We start from the raw sequence: 24,976 nt of genomic DNA on the forward strand, positions 1-24,976 counted from the left end.
TGAAACACTAGGTGTTTGTGTGCAATAGTGAGACACAAAACACCTAGTGTACAAAATTAGAGGAAAAGAGAGATAGGTGAGTGTATCTAACCCTAACCCTAGGAAAAACCAGAGCTCTCCTCTGTCTTCTCTCCTCAAAAATGTCTAAAGGCTCTCTTCCTTGCCTTAGAGAGAGCTTCTCCCTATATGCCTCTTGTAAAGCTTACAAGACAAGCTTTGCAAGAGAGAGATCCCTCCATACACGTGTATGGAGGGGAGCAAAAGCTATACAGCTGTCTAAAAATATCTGCAAAAGCAGATGAACAGCAATCGGCCGGCAAAAAATGCCATCTTGGCCAAACAAAGTGCCGACCGGCACAAAATAGTGCTGACCGGCAACAAAGAGTGCCGGCCGGCAAACTATATTGCCGGTGGCAGCAAAAACCAGCCGGTGGCATCTAGCCACTGCCGGTGATGGGTGGGGATGGTCTACAAGCCCCACCCTGCCCTTCCAAGGCAGGATGCAAGTGTTTGGTGCAAAACCAGACACTAAAAGGTCAAGTTCGGAGATCCTGAGACATGGCGCGCGAGCCGAGGCCTCCTGGAACTCCAAACGAACACAAACAAGGATAATCACCGAGTGTTCAAACGGTGACGTCCAAGTCTTGAGGACGGTCAAAAATGGGGTGTCTACACCCCTCCCTGCACGTGCGGCCCCTCCCCGCACATGTGGCCCTTGTCCTGCGGCCTAAAACTTTCTGGTTCAAATCCCGGGCACTTCGGACTTGACCGTGCACCCTCCGGAACAAGTGAAATTCAACACCAAACAAGAACAAGAACTTTATTTTGAGAACAACTTCCGAACGTTTCAAATCCAACAAGAGCAAAAGGAAAACAGAGTGAAGAAGAAAGAAAAGAAAAGAAAAAAAGAGACCCGGTCGTCACAACGGGCTTCATTGAGGGCCGGCCGGTCTTCAATATTTGGATAGCAGTGTATTTTTACAGAAAACAGAGGGCAGTGGCTAAGGTGAAACAAAGCAAACCTGGGGCAGACAGAGCTATTCTTGAACATTATGCACGTGCATGCATGCAACCCTTGTGCATCCTCGCTTACATCATGATCATCATTGTAATTAATTTGTTCAATATTGTTTATTGTAATTATTATTATTTTCCCTTTGTAACTGTTGTAGTTAATTAGTTTAAATAGCGAGTTTATTTATCATGGTTATCCTTGTTGTAATAGCATAGTTAGCTAGTTAATTGGCCTCGCTTAATTTATTCATTCAGTTTGTAATAATTAGTTTAATTCAGACTTTTGGACTTTGATTCACACCCTCTTGCACAAGGGCAATGCTGTAATAAGTTATATGTCTTTCAACACCACGTCTTTCTCCCTTTTACTTATTTGCTTATGATGGTTAGTATAGGACATCACATTTCATTAGCATTCTTATGTTTTGCATCCATCGTCTTGCATGCATCCAAGGCTCGACTCATCATACTAACCCAATATCAATGCTCAAAACTCATTTCTCGAATACGTGCTCTCTTGCATGTCTTGAATGCAATCATATACCATGCTCATAGCCGAGCTTGTAAAATACATAATGTGTGCGTTGCATTAGTCATATCGCATAAGTTAGGAACATGCATACTTTTTCCTAACTCTTTCACATGTTTTGGCTCAAAGTACTAGGTGAGTAATGTTATGTTTTAGCATCTTAAATCGAATGTTTGTGTTGCCATGTCAAAGCATGAATACCATATGGCTAATTTCTTAAATGATATAATTGTTTGAATGCCTGTGGATGAAGGCTGGTTGCTTGAATTAGGATGACTTGATTAGTGTTCGTTTTAGCCAACTTTTTCAAGTGGAAAATCCACAAAACAATTTCGAAACAAAACATGAAATCAAGTGCTCCAAATCTTGCAATGTGACGACCAAGTCTTGTTTTCTTCTCTTTTCTTCCGTCCTCACTCCGTTTTCTTCTCGCTCTTAGTGAGTTTGAGGTATTCGGAAATACTCCTTGAGATTTAGTTCTTATTTTTGTCTTGTTTATTGAGAGATTTCACCTATTCCAGAGGATGCGCGGTTGGGTCCGGAGCTCCCAGGAGCCAAATTAGGAAATTCTGGGCTACTGGGCTCGGGCCGCACGTGTGGGGGCCCAGGGCCGCATGTATGGGTTGGGCCGCACGTGCGGGAGGCCAAGCCACACGTGCGGGAAGAGAGGAGTTCGACTGTGTTGCATTCTAATTAAATTGTAGGCGCGGAGGGGAAGTACGGGACCAACCGCATGTGCAGGGATCAATGCCGCATGTGCGGGAAAGGGCAGCTGCACGTACGGGGGAATGTGCCGCACGTGCGGGGCGTGGCGAGTCTAAAAACTCTGTTTTTTTTTACACTTTTGGGTTATTTGTATCTCATTCTAATACCTCTCACTCTCTCTCTAAAAACATTTTGTCTCCTCATTCTCTCTAAAAACCCTAACCAAAGCGCCAAAAACCTTTGATTCTTGCTCCATAGGGTTAGATCATCATCATCTCTTATAACCTTGAAGATCTTGAGCAAGAGCTTCACTTGTGGTGGTGGAAATCAAAGCTCTCTCTCATCCTTGAATCTTAGGGTTTCTATTCCATTTCTCCATCAAACTTGAGGTAGGGAAATTTCCATGAGTTATATATGTATATATATATATATATATATTTATGATTGGTTTGGTTGGTTAAGGGTTTCATAAATGGTATTGGGGGTTTGGTTTTGTCTCATAAATGCTAGAGTTTGAATGGTGGGTTTGATTTCTCTCTCCTTCTAACTATTTTCATGAGAAGTATAACTCACATAATAAGAGAGGGAATGCCATGAGAGAGAATTTTTTTTAAAAAAAAGATAGAGATGTTTGTTTTGTTCTGACAAAAACCCTAGAAATTTTGGGAAAATTTTGAAAGATGTGAACATGCTTAGAGATGTCTTGGTGTTCTATATTGAGAGAGAGTACACTTTCATCATATGTTTACAAGAATGACAATTTACATGATACACGAGAAATGAGATGTGATTTTAACATTATGGTTGTGTATCTTGGTTTTGTGAAAGATCGAGAAACATGGCGGTTAATGTTTGAAAAGTATCTCTTGTGACCTTGAAGGGGATAACTTGTTATGAATTGGTCATGTTGAGGGATTGTTGTTGCTATAAATTGGTGGCTTTGCCATTGTGAAATAGTGTTGAGGGGAAGTAATGAATAATGTAGTAAATTGATTCTTGTTGTAGAAATGTTTTGAAATGGAAGGATATTTTGGGTTATTTTGTATTGCATCATGTCTCCATTGGATTTATCATTATCATTGCACATTCTCATCATGTTTATTTTGAGAAGGATTATACTATAATGTGAACTATGAAATTGTGTATGGGGTAAATATGGTGGTAAGTCCGGTTAGGGGATATAGATGAATTTGATAAGTTGGCCTGAGAGTCCATGGTGAAAGACCAAAAAACCGCGCAGATAGGTGTCGAGCCTTTCGGTTAATACCGGTAAAAATGACAGTTTGGTAGTACTTGTAGAGTCTACTTGCAGACACTAGCCTAGGGATTAGCAGTGTCGTATTTACCGCCCCTTGTGACTAAAAAGTTGAAATTTGGAAATTGATGAGATTGGAATTGTAAATAAAATGCATGGTGTTTCTCAAGAAAGACATAACTAATGTTTTGAAAAGAGTATTGCATCGCATATGCACTCGCATTCAATTTCGGCCATCTAACATTAATGTATATACTTTGTTTGGTATTTCTCTACTGGGCTTTACGCTCACCCCTATGGGTTTTGGTGCAGACAAAGATGTGGTGATTTCGCCGAATTGAAGGCGTGGAATTGTTGTGAAGAGTAATACTCTTTTTGTTGTTATGATTAAATTGCTAGCCAATGGCTATTTTTGTATGGGTCCGTGAGACCACTTTTGTGTAACTGGGCTTAAGCATTGGAAGTTGTAACCGCAAGGGCATTCTATTTATTTGGAACTTTATGCTTCACATGCGATAGATTCATTTGTTTTCTTACCTATGAATATATAATTTGTATGTGGAACCTTTGTATAAACTATGGAGATTTTGATATAGCAAATGGAGAATGGTTGAAACTAATGAATGTATGTGGTTGACGTATCATTCATGTTGGGATTATTTCGGGGCGTTACATGCAAACTAGTCTATACTTTGTGTACGCAACACATAGTAAAAATAGCTAATAAATCAGAACAAGAGCATATAATGTAAATAAGAATCACATCATGATTAGTAGAGGCCGATCTTTTCGGGCCAGTGGGGTACTCAATTTATGACCTTCTCCTCTCGTACTTAAGTTCTAGAGCTGAGACACTTTGGTGATGACGGACTAATGGCCTTCGGCACGAGTCTCGGGTTTCCTAAATTTTTCTAAAATATTTAGGTGGCGACCATGTAATCTGGCAAAGCAGTCCATTTTTTTAGCATTTGATTCAAACATCGATTTTTCAAAAAGAATTGCCGGATTTTGACTTTTTTTGTGTTTTCACTATTTCACATTGCACTTGTAAAATCAGATTCAGAACCACAAGTGAAGTCCGAACTGTAGGGCTATTCACTATTTATTGATGTCCTTGTAATTCGCATTGTGGATTATGATTGATGTTAGACAAATGAGCTCTAAAATAGAACCAATGAAAACTTACCAAATGAGTCATAATTTGTTTATATTTTGGTCTTACTTTTTTTATTTATCTTTTTTCTTTCCATTTTTTCATTTTTTTTTTCACTATATAAATATATGTAGTGAAGTCCATATTGCATTCAAACACACCTTGCCTGTTTTGGCTCAAGTTTCACATCATAAGTGTTGTTAGAAAATCACAAATGAGATTAAGTAGACAAGTCTAACCTAACTATATTGTAGTCTTTATGGCAAGTGAAATTACTGGTTAGATAGTAACACCATCACATAATATATCACCATTATATTCAATATTTATTCATTGAAAGAAACCTCAAAGACCATCATTTTCTTGATGAGTCCTTTCTATGGAATTGCTATCTCAATTATTTTATTGATTGTTTTATGGGTTTTTTACTCAATTAATGCTATTCTTGAAAATCTTTTTCCATGAGCTAGACTTTTCTATGCAGCTCGAGAAGGACAGGCCTTCTTGGTCATCTCCAATTTGGCTTATAGTTTGGTCTTCAGTTTTGGATGAAAATTTTGTATTAGTTGAGAGTTTGCCAAACGAATATCCTTTAAAATGTCCAAGCTGAAAAGGGAAATTATAATTTGTTACACAAACAAATATATGTGATATCTCTATTTAAATTTTATTAGTTAAAATAATGATATTCGTCACTTTTTTGTCTTCTTTAACGACACAACATGACACTAGTTATGAGATGAGTGATGTAGAGCAAAATTAAATTGGTTAACCAAAAAAAAAATACAATGAAAATGTCATAACCAAAGTTACTTCGGTTTAAAACAAAACAAGACAAAATCTTATAACCAAATCCACTTTGATTTATAACCAAACACCACAAAATGTTATAAACAAATAATAAGTCCAAGTAAAATTATTAAGTTGTGTAATTTTAATTGGCCAATGCAATATAAAATAAAATTAAAAAAAAGGATTTAATTGGTAAATAACCCAAAGATTACATCTAATTGTTCCGAATAGTTAAATCTAATTATTACGTCAAATTTCAAAAATTTATTTATTTTCCAATTTTATATTCAATGTAAATCTTTTTTGATAGATCTTAAAAAGGGAAATTAAAAAAATAATCTGTTTGATTTCGTCTTTAAAATGTGTTCAATGAAAAACTAAAGTTAATGAAAAATTCTTTTAGTAAACAAATAATAAAAATTTCAAAAACACTCATTATTTTCTTCTTTTTTAAATGCAAAAAGAAGATATCAAACGATATATAAATATCTATAGAATACCCAAAACAACAAAAAATAATAAAGTCAATATCCATAAGATTCAAACAACTTTTGCCTGCATTGTTTCATTCATTTATATTTATTTATGGGATAATTATACTTTTACCTCTTATATTTTGATTCAAATTTCATTTTGCTTATAATTTCAAACTAAATAATTTAGTTGATGTAATTTAAAATCAATTTTAATGTGGTCATTCTATCTAAATTTTAATTATTATTTTTTTTTACATGTATATCCCAGGAGAATGATAAGTGTTCTAAAATTAACTTTAACTTTTAACTTGACTGAAGTACCGAACTGAAACTAGATTTGAAACGTAATGATTAAATTGCTAAATTTAAAACTATTAAGAATGAAAGTAAAAATTTGAATCAAACTATAATGCTAAAAAGTGTAATTAACCCTTTATTTACTGACAACTCTTGCTCATCATATATAGGCCGAAGCTAATTGGATTACATAAAATTTCAGCCCCAAACACTAAATTTCCGTTAATTATAACTAAATAAAAATTGGTGGCTTTTTAGCTCAACATTATTGGATGATTTATGTCATATTTTGAAACATAATACACTTTTGTTCAAAAATGATGAATTTTGTGATTTAAAATGATTTTAATTTATTTTTCTATTAATTTATTCCTGGAAGGTGTCCTTATGAGGCAAATCATCATACATATATATATATATATATTTATAATGATTTTCATGTAAAAAATGGGTCCTAAAAATGTATTTTTATATGATCAATGTGCAAAAATAGACTATACATATTAGAGAGTAATTAAGGTCATGTTTAATTAGCAAGGTTAATAGTGAGATGATTAATAATTTATGGAATTAGTGTAGAATTTGTTATCCATATGAATTAGTACCATATATAATTCCTTTTATCCAGGTTTGTTTTGCAATGAATATAAAAATATATGTAATCTAAATTATACTTTTATTTTGCAGTATTATAGTTGTACAATTAGAAAACTTACCAATTTTGTTGGATAGAATATGCATTGAAATCTAATCCAAATAAAAAAAATTACAGCCATACACTAGAACATGAGTATTGCAGATTAAGAACTATCCCTATTCTATAATTCGCCCAATTAAACAAGTCCTAAATACTAATAATGGCCTCATTTGGGAAGTTAGATATTTTAGTTGATTTTTTGACTATTTTAGTTTGGCTTAAAATGTTGTGTACGGGAAGATAGTTTTTTTGTTTTTTTAGTTGATTTGATAATTGTAAGAGAAAAGTGAAATGACTATTGATTGGATATTACATTTTGTCTTATTGACTATTTTAACCTATTTTGTCCTTATTGACTATTTTATCCCAAATAACCCAACTCTATCCTTACCCAACCATAATTTCAAACATGTGATTTACCACAGTAGTTATTGTGTCAAATTTGTTAAAGTTAAAGACCTCAACTTTATAAGTGAGGTTGGCATATTATGGAATCAATTTGGATCCATCTCCTAATCTGAACCGTTCGTCTCATATGACAAGTTAAAAAAGCGTGCATATAAGAAATTAGAATTGAAAAATCTAGAAATCCCCTAGATGTTGATTTGTGATTATGTATCAATTTTAAGCAGAATATAACAATCCCAATCAAATAATCAAGACAAAGAGACAACGATTTTACGTGGAAAAAACCACAATTGGACACCTCCAACTGTGATAAAAAAAAACCACGGGCAACAGCCACAAAAACAATCCACTAAGAAGATTTAAAGGAATTACACAGGTATACTCTCAATTACCTAGCGAATCCACGCCTAATTGAACCAACCTCTATGTGCCTCTTCCAACTCGTCTTCACCTCGGAATTGTCTTTACGATGAGCCACTCCGGAATCCACCAAAGCTTCAGGCTCAAATTCTTCAGAATCCACCGAAGAACAACTCTCTCTTTTGTAGAACAAAACACAACCTTTGATGTACTCTCTTTAAACCATGAGTTGAATACTCAATAAAAACATAAAAGAAAACTCACAAAGTATCCCCAGATATAAACCCTGGAACCCAAAAAGAAGATCTGGAATTGTAATCCTAAAATCTGACCCAACACGCGAATTTATAGAATCTGTCCCGCGATCTTCGCTCGAGCGCCCAACAGCCCACTCGAGCGTCTTCAGCAAAATATGGGAGTGATATAACAGAGGTCCGCTCGAGCGCTAGAGAGCCCGCTCGAGCGCGACATCACACATCTCAGTACTTTTGCAGACGACTAAAAACTGCTGGAACCAGGGATTCTCCGCTCGAGCGGGGGATTCTCCGCTCGAGCGGGGGAATGTCCGCTCGAGCAGACAGGCAACTTGGAATGCATTTTTGCATTTTGCTTCGGGGGCACTGCCCCTCGACCCCGCCGTGGCGCTGCCCCCTGGACCCCCGCGAGCTGACCGGGCAGCTCGATCCCCGTCATAATCAACGAAGTGGCAATCTTGAAAGCTTTATCATCACAAACTTCTCTGAAAGACACAATTCGGGTTGGATTCGCATCTAAACACTCATAGCCTCACTGAAATCAAAGTGCGAAAATAAATACAACTGAAAAGAGTTTTGTCAAACGGGGTTGCCAAGAATAAAACCTAACAAGAATAATCAAATATAAGTATTCACATGATCAAGTCACATATATATTATAACAAATGAATAATCAATTCTTAAAAACATGTATGCCATATAAATAAAAATGATCTGATTGTATAACAATTTATGTTGGTTGAATTTGATATTTTACATGGATAATTTTTTCAATTAATTATATAAGATGAATAATTTAAATTATCAAAATAAATCAAAAATAATTCCATAATAATTAAACTTTCATAAGGAAATTGACATCTTCAACTATAGCATCGGTAGTTGTTACTGTTTCACGCCCTCAATGCAACTTGTATTCCAATGTATAATGTGTACTGCTCTTATATTTCCACAACCACCCTCTTAGATGTGTATTATATGCCTACTTACCACGTTTGTACTTGACAGACTTTGATTTTCTTCATTCATAATTAATATTAGGAAAATAATATACCAAATTCGTTTTTTAATCTATTTTCTAGATTAAATAATATATAAGTGATATGATTAATTGATAATTAGAGAAGATATGAAAGAAAGTATTACATTTATAATGTGTTTGGTTAGGGGATTTGAGGAGTGATTTGGAAAGGAAAATGGAAAAGATAGGTGAAATATGAATAAAACATGCCTATATTTCACCTAGTTTCACATACGTTTTCCATTTTCCTTTCCAAATCCCTCCCCAAACCTCTCAACAAAATACAGCGTTAATATTTTAATTGATTATTGCATTATTGAACTTGAAAAGTGAATCTAATTTTTGGTCTTCCATAACAATACTCTTAATACTAACAAAATCTCATAACTAAGGTCTCATTTGGGAATAAGTTTTTTCAGTAACTTTTTGACTTTTTAACTAAAAAATGGTGTAAAAAAAAATTAATATGTTTGAGAATAACTTTTTGACTTTTACTGTAACGCCCCAAAATTTATAACATCATATAGGTGCATCAATCTACGTTCATTATAAGAAAGGATGTAATTCTTCAACTTTTACATCATTGATCATTAAGGTTTGTACAAAATAGTCTCACATACAAATTATACATTCATTGATATCAAATACATGAATCTATAGCACGTGGAACATCAAATCCAAAAATAAATAAATAAGTGTCTTCAAGGGCTTATAAATTCCAAGGCCTAAACTCGGTTATACAAAAATGGTCTCTCGGCCCAAACAGTTATAGCCCTTGGCTAACAAAAATATACCACAACAAGAATAAGAGCTCTATGCTTCCAACACATACGTCCACGCCCTAACTTGGTGGGATCACCACGTCTTTTCCTGCACCAAAATCTCGTATGGGTGAGCATAAAGCTCAGTAAGAAATTCTTAATAAAGTATATACATTTTATACAAGCTTCACAAAATAAAATGCACATGTTATGCTATGCCTATTGAAAAAAAAAATCACATTTTCATCTATTTGAAAATCATCATGCTCAATAATAACTTAAAATCTCAACAATTTAGAAATTTTCAATTTAGTTAAAGCGGCGGTAAATATGACTTAGGTAATCACTAGGTTGGTGTCTGCAAGTAGGCATAACTAGCACTACCAAATCCCCACTTCACTAGTAGCTAACCAAAAGGTACGTGATACCTCATCCGTGCGTGTTTTCGGTCTTTCACCCCAAACACTCAGGCCAACTTAATCAATTTCATCTACAGCTCCTATCCGGACGTACCAACGTATTTATCCCCAAAATGTTTCAATAATTCTCGTTTCACAATATTTATTTCTCAATGCAAAATTTCAAATCCCAATTCAATATGTATAACAAGCAAGGTATTGAAGTGCCAAAGCAACAATATTCCATGCAATGCAATAATCAACCATGCAATGTGATAATTATCCATGCGATGTAACATCCTACCATTTACAAAATTTCCACACAAATGTTTCATTTGTGATCACAATTTCCACTTTCCTTTCCAATACATCTCAACATATCACATAGAAATTTAATAACTATCCAAGTGTAACAACAATTCCACATCTCATGTGTTCTCAACAATTTGTCATTTCATGATTTTATATATATATATACTTAAACAATAGATTCCAAAAACCCACTAATTCTCATATGCTAAGAAGAATTATCATTTTGTATACAATAATATGAAGTTCCCGCCCGTTCATTCATTTAGCACAAGAAAATTCATAGATTCTCAACATCTTCCAAAAACCCCCATATTTCTAGGTTTTTCATCAAAATGAGACATTTCCTCATCCCTTGGTGGAATCTTACCAAAATCATCTTTCTTAAATCAATGTGATTCAAATCTTCAAGAAAATCATTTAAAGAAAACAAGACGTGAATCCATTTTCAAAACCACCAATTATTTTGAGCCAAAAACCACATTTTAATGCCAGCAACGGAAATCTCGAAATTTACATAAACTTGCAAAAATATATATATATATATATATAACTCTAAGAAAATCCCTAACCACAAGCTTTGGTGAAGAAGAGAGAAGAAACCCTCAAATTCGAGGGTATTGAAATCCAATCTCCACCGCACAAAACGAAGTCCTCGGAGAGTTTTCCAACTTTAATCAACGAACTAAGGTCAAAACATTTATGGGTTTGGAGAAATCAAAGATCTAGTGAGGTTTGATGTAGGAAATGTAGAGAGAAGGAGGAGAAAATGGTGCTTAGAGAGAGAGAGATGTGTAAAAAGTGATACACACAGTCCAAGAAGAGAGAAAAGCAGAAAAATTCGGATTCAACAACTCCCACACGTACGGAGCATGCCTCCCGCATGTGCGGTACTCACCCAGCACGTGTGGCGCTCCTACCCCGCACCTCCTCCCGCACCTGCATATAATGCAGTAGGCAACCTAGAAATTCCCCTGATTCCCGCACGTTCGGCCCCCTTCCCGCACGTGCGACCCAAGGCCTCGCACGTGCGGCTCTACCCTTCCAGCCAGGAAACTCTTCAGCTCAAGCCAAGCCACTCAGGACCCAACCTTGCATCTCCCGAAACATGTGAAACTCGACACAGAAATAAATGAATGCAATGATTTGAAACAAGTTTCCAAATACAACAAAACGAATCGTTAACAAGACTCCCGGTCATCACGTTTATGAAAAGATGTGAAACAAAATAATATATAGTAAAAATGAGTGAATTGACATTTTTGCACTTCAAAAGTGACTTCTTGTTCAATTGGTGAGAGAGTGAATTTACCTAACATCACTACAAAAAATTAAAGTTTTAGAGACAAAAAAAAAATTTTGGCACCAAATATTTTTCTTGTGAAAGGTGTCATTATATTTTAAGTAATGAAAATTGGACATTAGTGATGAATTATTATTCTTTTGGGACCAAATTTTTTGTCTCAAAAAACAAACCATTTTGAGATCAAATTATTCTGTTCCTAAAATCCTATTTATTAGCGACATTTTCAAAATTTTGTTGATAAAGCCTTGTTTTTGACTTTTCGGGACGATCTTTTAGCGACTATCCGTGTGACAATAGAAATTGGTCCCTAAATGTCTTTTGTAACAAAATTTTCACTTTTATAAAGCAAAACATTTGGTCTCTAAAATTCTTATATGTTATAGTGCATGCTGCCAGGTAAAGTGTGCATAAGAGGGCTAGCAGCATGTAACCTATATGCATGGGAAATAAGGGGTTGTTGCCACATAATATTGGACTTCATATAATGGACTTCACCGATTTTAATATGTAAAAATATTTTATAAACAGAAAATGTACAAATTGGACATCACCAATTTTGTATTTTGAAAAAATACTCATTAAAAAAAAATTATTACAATTTGATTGACAAAAATGTTTTCTTGTAATTTGTGGAATGTAATAATTGTATTAATTTTTTTTTAAAAAAGGTCTTTTCAAAACTCATTACGAAACTATTTTCACAACTTCCCTGATAATTGTAAATATTTCAAATCTCTTTTCAAATCTTCATTCAAAACTCATGAACACATCAATACCAAATTCTTTGCAAAACTCTATTTTCCCAAAAAAATATTTAAAAATAAATCAAATATTGGACTTCACCAATTTTGTATTCCAAAAAAGTTATCATAAATAAAAAAAACTATTAATTTATGAAAATGTTATGTTGTAATTTGTGAAATGTAATCAGTTTGTTTGGTTTGGTTTTTCAGGATTCACTTATCAGAAAATTAAAATTTTAAGTTTTCCGTATTTTTTTTGCACTGAATTATTTTAATATTCTAAGCAATTTATTTAATTATTAGATACACTTAATATAAATATACTGAAAAATAGAATATTTGTGGAAAGAATCTTTAGAAAATTAAATAGCCAAAAAAAAATGTTAATCAATGCAGTTATTTTCTGTGTTGTTGTGTAATTATTAATTTTGTAATATAATTGACAAAAAGGAGGGGCTCGGTCAAAAGGAGGGGCTCGGTCAGAAATTTGAAAAAATAAATAAATAATAAATAAATAAAATAACAAAAAGGTGGGGTAAAAAGGTCATTTCACCTCTTCTGTGATTGCAACATAGCCTTAGGTGTGTACGATAAAATGGTGGGCTTTTTTGATTTTTTTAGTAACTTCTTAAATTTTAAGCTAAATTTTTCGCATGCCAAATGAGACCTAAATACTAACACAATTCATAATTAGTACTAACAAAATCCCATAACTAAACACCAACATAATTCATAATTAATATACTACAAATACTCATAACAGCATGTAATACACACCTTTTAACAAAGTGCCTACCATAAAATTTTGGTGTACGTCCTATTATGTAGACTTATTATCTAATAGGTCATAATTAATAACGTTTTGCATCAAACACTATTAAAAATTTATTAATTGTTAATTTTTAGCAAGAGTTTAATTTTTTTTTTTTTTTTACAACAATGTTATTAAATATAAGTTTTAGCGACGGTTTGAAAAAAATCATCACAAAAAAATCACTAATTTTCAAATTTTAGTGACAGTTTGAAAATTTTATCATAAAAAAATCACTAATTGTAAGTTTAAACGACAATTTATAAAAATCATAATAAAAAAATATTACTAATTATCAATTTTTAGCGATAATTTTATTTGAATTAGTTTTTAATAAGATTTAATGAAAATTAAGTCTAACCATTAAGACCTATTAATAATTTATCCTAAAATTTTTCCTATATAAAGGAATGAATTAGACTAATAAATCAGTACCCACTTCCTCTCATCCTTCTCTTAATCCTTCGTAGTTGTTTCTCCTCCTTTACAACAAAACGAAACCAAAAATGGAGCGATTGATATGGTTGTTCCAATTCCTTTTGTTTTTCATGCAACATCATCAGGTTTCTTGTTCATCATCTGTCTCTTCTTTTTCTACTTGTACACAGCATTTGTGTCCACATGACCAGAGGTTTGCATTGTTGCAATTCAAGCATATGTTTACTTTAGAAAGCTCTGCTTCTTTGGGGTGTGGCGATTTGGCTTCTCCAAAGATGTTATCTTGGAACGAGAGTTGTATTGATTGTTGTTCGTGGGAAGGAGTCAGGTGTGATGGTCTGACAGGTCACGTGATTGGGCTTGACCTCAGTTGTAGCCAGCTCTACGGCAGTATCCATCCTAACAGTAGCCTCTTCCAACTCTCTCACCTCCAAAACCTCAATCTCGCCTTCAATCACTTCAATTACTCCCACATTCCATCAGCATTTGGTCAATTTGCCAGTTTGACACATCTCAACCTATCTTATTCCAGTTTTTCAGGCTCAATCCCGTCAGAAATTCGCCACCTGTCCAAACTAGTTTCACTCGATCTCTCCTGTAGTGAACCACTAAGACTTGAACCGCACAATTTCAGAATGATGCTCAAAAACCAAACCCAATTGCAAGAACTTGTCCTTTCTTCTGTAAACATATCTTCAGTTGTACCGATGTCTTTGACGAATATGTCTTCTTTGACATATCTCGATCTTACTTTCACCGGGTTGCATGGGAAATTACCGGATAGCATTTTTCACCTTCCAAACTTGCAAATTCTCTTTTTAGGAGGCAACCATGATCTCACTGGTAATTTACCCAAAGTAAATTGGAGTAGTAGTAGTTCCCTCAAGACGTTGTATCTCGGGTCTTCGGGTTTTTCTGGAGAATTGCCTGATTCAATTGGCTATCTCAAGTCTTTGAATTACTTGGATCTCAGCGATTGCGAATTCTCCGGGTCCATTCCTGAATCACTCGGGAACCTTACACAGATCACTCATCTATACTTGCGGGGAAATAGTTTCAATGGTCAGATCCCATTTACTCTCTCAAATCTCAATCAACTCATTAACTTTAATCTTTTTGGAAATAATCTTGACGGAAAAATTCCTAATTTTATCGGTAAGCTGATAAAGCTAGAGGTTTTAGCACTTGGAGATAACAATTTCAACGGTCCATTTCCATGTGGGGTAGCCAACCTGACAAAACTTGGTATTTTAGATATATCAAGTAGTGCATTGATGGGTCCCATTCCCTCCATCATGAGTGGGCTACACAACCTACAAGCACTTGACTTGCACAATAACTCACTGAATGGGACACTACCATCTTGGTTGTTGAATCTTCCATCATTGACAGAATTAAACCTGGGTAGTAATCGACTAACTGGCCAAATTCCTGAGTTCCAGCATAAATCAAAATTGATGTACATTGACTTGAGTCATAATGAACTACATGGCCCCATTCCACAATCAATTTCGAATCTTGTGAATTTGACCAAACTTGTTCTTTCCTCAAATAATTTTAGTGGTGTTGTGGAGCTAGAAACATTCTTAAATCTGAAAAATCTTGATGGTCTTGATCTGTCATACAATGGTCTGTCAGTGAGTACCATCAACAATATCAACAATACCTTGCCTAATCTTAGGTTCTTCCGTATGACTTCTTGCAAGATAAAGGAATTCCCTGATTTCTTTAAAGCCTTAGAGAATCTGGAACAACTAGACATTTCCAACAACGAACTTCGTGGGAAGATTCCAAAATGGGTTGGTGTCATCGGGATTGCAGTACTTGAATCTTTCCCACAACTTTCTAACAGGTATAAACCAATTTCCTTGGAAGAATCTTCACGCTCTTGATCTTCGTTCCAACTTGATTCAAGGACAACTTCCAACTCCACCACTCTCTGTATCTTACTTCCTCTTCTCAGAAAATAAACTTACTGGAGAAATTCCTTCTACAATTTGCAATGTGAGTTCCCTTTCCATCCTTGACTTGTCTCACAACAACTTGAGTGGTGCAATTCCACAATGTTTGGGATACTTCAGCAACGTTCTATTTGTATTAGATCTGCAGTTCAATGCCTTTCAGGGGAACATCCCCATGATATTTGGAAAGGGTAATCAGTTGGAAATTCTTAATTTGAATGGAAATCAGTTTGAAGGACCAGTTCCACGATCCTTAACCAATTGTAGACACTTAAAAGTTCTAGACCTCGGAAACAACAAGATAAATGACACTTTTCCATACTGGTTGAGGACACTGCCAGAGTTACGGGTTCTTGTCTTGCGATCCAACAAATTTCATGGTCCAATAGACAATTCTAAGCCAAACCTCTCTTTTCCCAAACTTCGAATTGTTGACCTCTCCCACAATAATTTCACTGGTTATTTGCCAGGGAGATATTTCAAATTTTTTGAAGCTATGAGGAATAAGACTATGCCAAATGAAAAATATTTGAGTGTTAGATCGTATTATCAAGCTTCTATTGCAGTGACAATGAAGGGGTCATATATTGATTTAACGAGAATTTTTACTCTTTTCACAGCAATTGATTTATCATCTAACAAATTTAGTGGAGATATTCCAAATGTGATCGGAAGGCTTACTTCTCTCATAGTGCTTAATTTATCTCATAATAGCCTTACGGGCCTTATTCCATCACCTTTAGGAGACTTGGCAGAGCTGGAATCACTAGATCTGTCTTCAAACCAGCTTATTGGGAAAATTCCTAACCATTTATTGAGTTTGACATTTCTTGGGGTCTTTAACCTTTCATGGAACCATCTCGATGGACCCATACCTCAGGGCAAACAATTTGATACATTTGGAAATGATTCATATGTTGGGAACTCCGGATTATGTGGGTTTCCATTGTCAAAGGAATGTAAAGATAATCAATCACAAGTTCAGCCAGGGGTGCTATTACAACAAGAAGATGACTCAAATTTTGTAAGTGGATTTACTTGGGAAGCCGTGGTGATGGGGTATGGCAGTGGACTGGCATTGGGATTGTTTATTGGATTTCTCATGTTCTTAACTGGAAAACCAAAATTGTTTGTAAGAATTGTTGAAAGGAAAAAGCATAAAACGCTGAAAATGTTGAGACAAGGTAGAAGAAGAAATTAGCAAACATGGATTATGCTTTCAGGTATGTGATGCTCATTCTTAGTTTTAATGATTTTAATTTGTTAGTTATCATGAATGTATTATACTCTCTGGTACTTGTTGCTTTTTTCTGGTTCTATATCTTTAAAAGTTTACGATCTAATTACAGAGTAAGTAAAAGGTTATTATATATATTCTGCTTGGGATCCTGCCTAATGCACATACAGTTCTTTTTGTGCAAGAGTAACACTATGAGCAATTCACTCAAGAACCAGTAGTTATACATATAGAATTGTTTCCAAAACCAAGATAAAAAATTTGTTTTGCTGTGACTAGCTATCAAACCGTTGCTAATGTTAATGCAGTTAGTTTCAAAAGCTAGTTTTGTACTGAAATAAACTATATGGTTGGATTTTCTATTGGTTAATCTTGATATATTTTGCCAAATAGTTTAAGTAGATTACTACAATTTTGTTTTGTTTAATTTATGCTATACATCCAGATCATCTTGATTAATGATTCGCTGCAAAATTTTGTTTGGTGACTTTGGAAATCTGCATAGTTCACCTTTAGAAGTAGCCAATCTTCATAGACCAATAATTCACCTCATTTTCCGCCTTTTATTAATGTTCAGATACATGTATTATATGCCTAAAATATTTGAATGAAAAGAGCTGTGATCTGCTTTTTTTTTTTCTTTTTGTTTTTATAATTTTATTCTACATATAGTCAAATAAGGTGATTATTTACATCCAAATAGTAACTCAGTACACTTAAATTTTGAAATTTTAGTTTTTATTATAAAATAGAAACTAAAATTTTGAATTTTCTATTAGAGTATATATACCCTAATATAAACTTACTAATCAGGACAATACACATTAAACTCTAACTTTTTTTTCTTTCTTTTTTTTTCCCCCCCCTCATAGTATACCCTAATCACTTATATGCATTCTTCATATTCAAACATTTTCGTCTTCTTCCTTAAGTTTCAATTATTTTCCCTTCATCTTTTTCTTCCCTCCAAAACTCTAATCCACCCCACAAAAACTCACCACTATCATCAACATTATTGTTTCTTCTCCTCTCTTTCTCTCTACAAACTCACAAACCTTCTATCTCTCTTCAATCTCCTTCTCCACTTTTTGTCTCTACAAATCTTCTCTCTCTTCAATCTGCAATTGGAATGGATTCTCTTAACCATAAATTTCAACAAAAGTTGATGAATATATCAATGAATCGCACTCAAAACCAGATTCAAAATAACAACAATTAACACAGTTTTCCAAAATGGGTACGTAAGCAAACATTATGTAGAAGAAGCGGGGCCGAAAAGAGGGTTTCCCCTGAGAGGCTTGAATGAGAATCTATCGAGCAATTTGGCAACGCAACCCCCTTCAAAACCAAAATTATTTTTAGGGCAATTGTTGACGAACATGATAGGAACGAACATACCCACGTTAGCCACCACAATTAGTGGAACCAACAAAGTCCACATCGTCTCTATTGAATCTAGGTAGTACGAAGGCAAGTAATGACTTGGTGGATTTGTATTGCCTCCATTCTTCGTACCTACTTTTCATCTTCTTCTTCTTCAGTATTTGTCATTGATGAGAGTGGAGGAGTACCATAACTAAGAAGAGATCAAGAAAGAGAGGAAGTCTTTTTTGAATTGATTTGTTTATTATTTGAGTGTATCACGAATTATTAAATCATCCTAAAGGATAATTTGTGAAAAAAATATAGAGTGTCCTGAGAGTAAATTATTACCCTAAATAATTTGATAGAGAGTACTAAGAAATTGGGCATACTAAATAATTTTTTAAGTGCAAATACAATCACTCACTCAAATATAACGTACTGAATAATTTTTTGGATGTAAATAGAATCACCCACTCAAATATGTGTATTGATTATAAGTAGTTATAGGAAACTCAACCCAAACCCATGATGAGCCTATCCAATTATACTCATTTAAAACTTATATAGACCTACTCAATCAATAAATAGGCTTAAATGGGTTGCTCATCGTCAACCCAATTAAAATTGGGTTTACATGGGTTGGACATGGGAACCCATTTAAGCCGATCTAAATAGGCACCACTTATACCACCAATCCACCTCCACTACCGCCACTTCACTAGCATCACCACCACCACCACCACCACCCTCTTTACTACCACCGTTAATCCGTCGCCGCCGCCACCAACGCTGACACACCACCCCCACTCCCGCTCTATCACCCTCGCCACTTCATCACCACCTCTTCTACACTACTACTCCACCACTACCTCTATTTCTCCACTACCACCACCACTACCATGACCACCATCTCTTCATCCTCTACTACCACCACTCCACCACCGCCGCCGCTACCGACACACCACCTCCCCTCTACCACTGCCAATCCACCACCATCACCACCACCACCACCACTACTGTAGCGATCCCGATTTTGACCCGTCTCTTTGTAGTGTTCCGGCTCAAGTTGGTATGGTTTTAAACGGTGTTACGTATCTTAGTTTCCCTGTATTTTTCTTGTTTTGGTTATCGGGTTGTAGCGGTGTGTTTGGAACAGGTAATGTCTCCAAATCTTTAGATGCGAATCCAACCCGAATTGTGCCTTGCAGAGTTGTATCAGAAGTTAATTATGTATGGATTTCAAGGGAGAGCAGCTTGCACACTGCTAAAAAGGCAAGTGCGGGAGTGAGGTGCGGTGGTAGGTAGATTCAGAATTTTGGCTTCTTTTCTCTCTTTAGACTGAGTGTATCTCATTCTTGTTGTATCTCTCTCTCTCTAAAAACATTTCCTCTCCCTTCTCTCTACATTTCTCTACACAAACTAGATCAAAAACCTTGATTTCTCAAGATCCATTAAAGTTTTGCCATTGTTTCTTCATCAAAGTTGGTAATCATCTTGAAGGCTTCGTTGTGTGCGGTAAAGATCGAGTTTAGGCATTGTTGATTTTGGGGTTTCAACTCGTTTCTTCTTCAAACTTGAGGGAAGGATTTTCTTTGAGTTATATATATATATATATTTTTTTGCAAGATCTAGATGATTTTCGAAATCATCCTTTGATTTGTTTTGAAAATTGATTTTCGATCCAAGAAGATGAGTGATGTTGAAAGTGGGTTTACTTTCTTTTTCCTTCTAAAAATAGAAATTTATGGTTTTGAACTATAATGGTCGATGGAAGTTGTTTTGGGGAGATTTCTTCAAGTATCTTGGAGATGGTTGGTTTTGGTGAGAAAACCTAGAAGTTTGAGTTTTAAAAAGATGTTGAGATTTTATAAATAAAATAGCCATATTTTCGTTGGAGGTTAAAATGAAGGAATGTTTTGAAAAAGCTTGATTTGTATTATACAAATGACGAGTTTCATGAAATATGAAGAGTTTGATTTTTGAAGTTGTTAGTTAGAATGTTGTTGCAATCTTGAAATGACTAAATTATTGAAAATGCCCTAAATGTGGAAATTATGTTATTTCTTGGATGGATTGGAAATCAAAGTTTATATATTCATCTTGTGATATTATTGTTTTGAAAATAGAAATGAGAGATTTGTTCACAATGGAATTATTGTGCGGAAGTATTAAAAATGGAAGAAACGCTGTATTACATTTAATCATTTCATTGGCATATCAATTCATTTGAATATGTTGAGCTTTGAACGTTGATTTGAAAACCTTGCATTGAGAAAAGAATATTGGAAAACGGGTTTTCATGAAATGGTTTTGGGGTAAGTATGATGGTAAGTCTTGAAAGGTGGTGTAGATGAAATTGATAAGTTGGTCTAAGTATCCGAGGTGAAAAACCGAAAACCCGCACGCATAGGTGTCGAGCCTTCCGGTTAATATCAGTAAAAATGACAAATTGGTAGTACTTGTATAGGCTACTTGCAGACATGTACCTAGGGATTACCAGAGTTGTATTTACCACCCCTTGAACAAAATTGATAAATGTTGAACAGTTGAAATTGCATGGCATCATTAAGCATGATAGTTTTCAAATAAATGGAGATGTGTTTTATTTTCAAAAGGGCATGGCATGGCATATGCATTCATCTCTTGAGACTTGTGTAAAATGTATATACTTTGTTAAGAATTCTCTACTGGGCTTTATGCTCACCATATGGGATTTTGTGCAGGAAAAGATGTGGTGAATCCGCCCAACTAAGGGCGTGGAAGTGTGTGTGTTGGGAGCACAATGCTCTCATTTTGTGTGACTCTGTTTTGTAAGCCAAGGTGTGTGGTTTGAATAACCAATTTTTGTAACCGGGCCTAAGCCTTGGGAACTTGTAAACCCATGAGGGTATTTATTTGTTTATGTTATTTGATTTGAATTGAATGTGTTATCGCATGAAAACTATTTGTATCATGTAATGCAAGTGTGGATATTTATTTCCAAATTTACCTTGAAGAGCCATGATTATTATATTATCATTTGGGAATGAAAATTGAGGCGTTACAACTACCACTCCACCAACGCCGTCGACACACCACCAACACCACCTCCTCCTTCACTACTACCGCCACCACCATTTCCACCACCATCGCTACACCATCACCATCACCATCACCATCGTCGCCACTCCACCACCGCCACTACTCTGCCACCACCACTTGTGCTTCGACACCCCCTTCGTCGTCATAAAAAAATAATTTATTTTAAAAAAATAAGTAATTTTTTTAAATAAAAAAAAGTAATTTGTTTAAAATAAGGGCACTTGATCTATAAATCCAAATTTTAATTTTGTATGGCCAAAAGTGCACTCTAAAATACTTTGGCAATAAAGACATGTCTAGACGAAATGACCAAAATACCCGTGTGTATATGTATATATATATATATATATATTGTATCCCATCTCTCTACAACTATTCATTTCTCTCTCTCTCTCTCTCTCTCTCTCTAAAATATAACATCTGTGAACCACTGCCTCTCAATCCTCTCAGTTCTTACACCCTCTTCCTCCTTCGTCATCCGTTGCCACTAACCACACCATAGAATCTCTCTCTCTCTCTCTCTCTCTCTCTCTCTCTCTCTCTCAGTCTTCTCAAATCTCAGACCTCACATCCTCCTCTTTTGTTGTCCTTATCTGTCGTCCACCATCTACTGTCCACCATCGTCCACCGCCGCTGACCACATCGTTGTTATCTATTGAAAAGAGAGCGTACAACACACAACAAAAGTATAAAAATGAAGTCAAACTCTCTCTCTCTCTCTCTCTCTCTCTCTCTCATTCCTTTCAAATAATTTTTTTATTTCATGGTAAGAAATCTTAGGTTTGCAAATAACAAAGAACATTCAAGTATTCTCTATTTGAGTCCAATACACAAGATTAGAAAAATGATTTCATGGTGAGAAATCTAGAGTTTGATGGTACATAGCACAAATTTGTTTGTTTGTATGAGTCTGACATTTTGATCTGAGACTAAGATCTAATATTTTGATCTGGGTTAACTAAGATCTGATATTTTTAAATGGATGTTCAAAATTGGAGCTTTTGATCTTGGGTGACTCAGATCTATTAAAATGGATTGTTCAAAATTTATTATTCACTCAAACTTGTGACAATGGATGAATAACTATTTAAATTTTTTTTATCATATAATTAATTTTTTTGTTATTTTTTTTATCTTGGTTGTTGTTGTAATTATATATGTTTAAATTTTTTTTTTTGTTTTTGTTTTTGTTTGTGCTATGAAGAAGATGATATTGAACATATCACAAACACAGATATGTTTGAAGTGAACAAATAGTTTTCAATTTGGTCTTGTGTTCTTTAATCAGTGAACAGATAAAAAAAAATTTTGTTGTTGAATTTGAATTTTATTTGTACAGATAGTGGGAAGAGAGATATGGAGAATTTGAACAGATAAATTTTTTAACAAATAATTTCAACAGAAAGAATTTTTTTAAAAGGATAATTTGAACAAATAGAATCTCAACAGATAGGAATTTCAACCAATAGAATTTTTTGAAAAGATAATCTTAACATATAATAAAATGTGGACAGATATTTGAACAGATAAGGGCAAAAAATTGAACAAATATTCAAAAAATTAAACAGATAAAAAAATATTTGCACAAATAGTCAAAAAAATTAAATAGATAGATAAGGGGTAAAATTGGAAATAAAATGTCTTCCAAAACAATAAAAGGATTTCTCATCAAATTATTTCATAAATTGTAGATCTCTCACCAACAAAAGATATTCACTAGACCTAATGCTTTATACCCTCTTTAGATTGGAATTTTTTATAACTTTCTCTTAAAATATTCTTTTTTAAAAAAAAGAAAAATAGAAAAATAAAAGCGAGGAAGCAAATGAGTTTGTTGGATTCATTCGTCTAACCTGTATCTAATTTAACTCAACATGTTTGAGCCCATTTATTAAATGAATGGGTTTGGTTAGATTGCTTTAAATGCATAACCTATTTTAATTCACTTATACTCGCCGTTTTGCCACCTCTAATTACGAGGATATGTCCAAGGTTCGAACAAGAGAACAATGATAAATTTCATTGTTCTTTTGTTGAGCTTTGTATTCATAAAACAAGATTGGGTAAATTACAAATGGACCCTTTAAATTTTACTTCAAATATAAATTATCTTTTATAGTTTTAAAAATTACATCATGTCCCTTCAGCTTTCTAATCGCATAATAAATGACCCTTTTATTAATAAATTATTAAGTTAATTAACAGTTTTTAATAATTTCATAAATATATTCAAATTAACAATTTAGTTAATTTTATTCGGAGTGGAGAACAGTTAAAATTTTTATTTTTCTATTAATTTTGTTAAATAAAAAATTGTGATAATAAAATATTTATAATTTTTAAAATTACAAAGGACAATCCGTATTATAAATAAGCCTCAGGAGGTGTATTATAATTCACCCAATTAGATTTAGGCATAGTTTAGTTTCATAGTTAACTCTTTTACTTAAAAATATTTGTCGATTGCAGATTTAACTAAATATGTTGCACTCATATCCCCTACCTTAACCAAACTGTCAATTGTCTGCCATAGATATTTCACATATTTAGAATAGTTCATCGGGAAATTTTAATATACACACCTTTAAAAGGGTGTACCATATTCATCCTTAGTTATATTGTTTTCTTTTTTAATTATGATATTATTTTAATTATAACTCATGAAATATATAGTTATGCCTCATTTTGTGTTTAGTTATTATATTTATTTTATTTAGTTATAATAACTCAGAAAATATAAAATTATGTCATTTTTTCTTTAATTATAAAATATATATGATATACACTTTTTAAAGAGTGTACACCATAGTATTTTCTAATTCATTTGGGAAGTTAGTTTGGAGGCTTTTTTGGCTAAAATAGTCACAAAAAACAAAATAGACTTTTTAGCCCAATAAGGCAAAAATCACATCCAACCCATAATCATTACATTCTTTCTCTCACAAAAAAGTCAAAAAACCAAAAAAGCCAAAAGCCCTTCCCAAACCAGGCTTTTTAGCCCCAGGCTAAAAAAGCCAAAAAGCCAAAAAGCCAACCCACTTCCCAAACGAGCTCTAAAATGATTTTGGGTACTATAGAATGACTATTCATTGATCACCTAATAAAATAGTCATTTTTTTAAGAATAGAAGACAGTTTTTGTCTATAAAGTAATGCATATCTTTTATGTAGTCCCTTAATTTTCAATTTTGTTATTTTAGTTCTCAAAATTATCAATTTGGTTCTATATTTAACGTTCGTCTAGATTGATTACAGAAAAAAGTATTTTATCTTTGAATAAATGCCAATTTTAGTCCCTACAATATGTGTTTCTTGTCATTTTATTCTTTTACATTGTGTTTGGTTTAAGGCTTTAGGTAGGGATTTAAAAAGGAAAAGGGAAAATGTAGGTGAAATATGAATGAAATATAGCTACATTTCACCTTTAGTTCACACACCCTTTCATTTTCTCTTGCCAAATCTCTTTCCAATTCCATGAACTAAACAAAGCCTTAAGTTTGAATTTTGTCATTTTGGTCTTCAATTCCCAAAATGACAAAATTGAAAATTAAGAGACTAAAATGATAAGAAACACATATTTTGGAACTGAAGCTGTCTTTTATCTAT

General features: G+C 34.0%; 1 pseudogene across 1 annotated transcript; it reads left to right on the top strand.

Annotated features, from left to right (window-relative positions):
- The first annotated feature begins 13,726 nt into the window (after positions 1 to 13,726).
- Positions 13,727 to 21,231, top strand: LOC114257701 (receptor-like protein 6; annotated as a pseudogene). Its single transcript, XR_014349422.1, has 2 exons — positions 13,727 to 16,911; positions 21,014 to 21,231. The product of XR_014349422.1 is annotated as a receptor-like protein 6 (transcript).
- The last annotated feature ends 3,745 nt before the right edge of the window (positions 21,232 to 24,976 follow it).

This window comes from Camellia sinensis, chromosome 13 (assembly GCF_055761805.1).
Source record: "Camellia sinensis isolate YWXY chromosome 13, ASM5576180v1, whole genome shotgun sequence".
Classification (NCBI taxonomy): domain Eukaryota; kingdom Viridiplantae; phylum Streptophyta; class Magnoliopsida; order Ericales; family Theaceae; genus Camellia; species Camellia sinensis.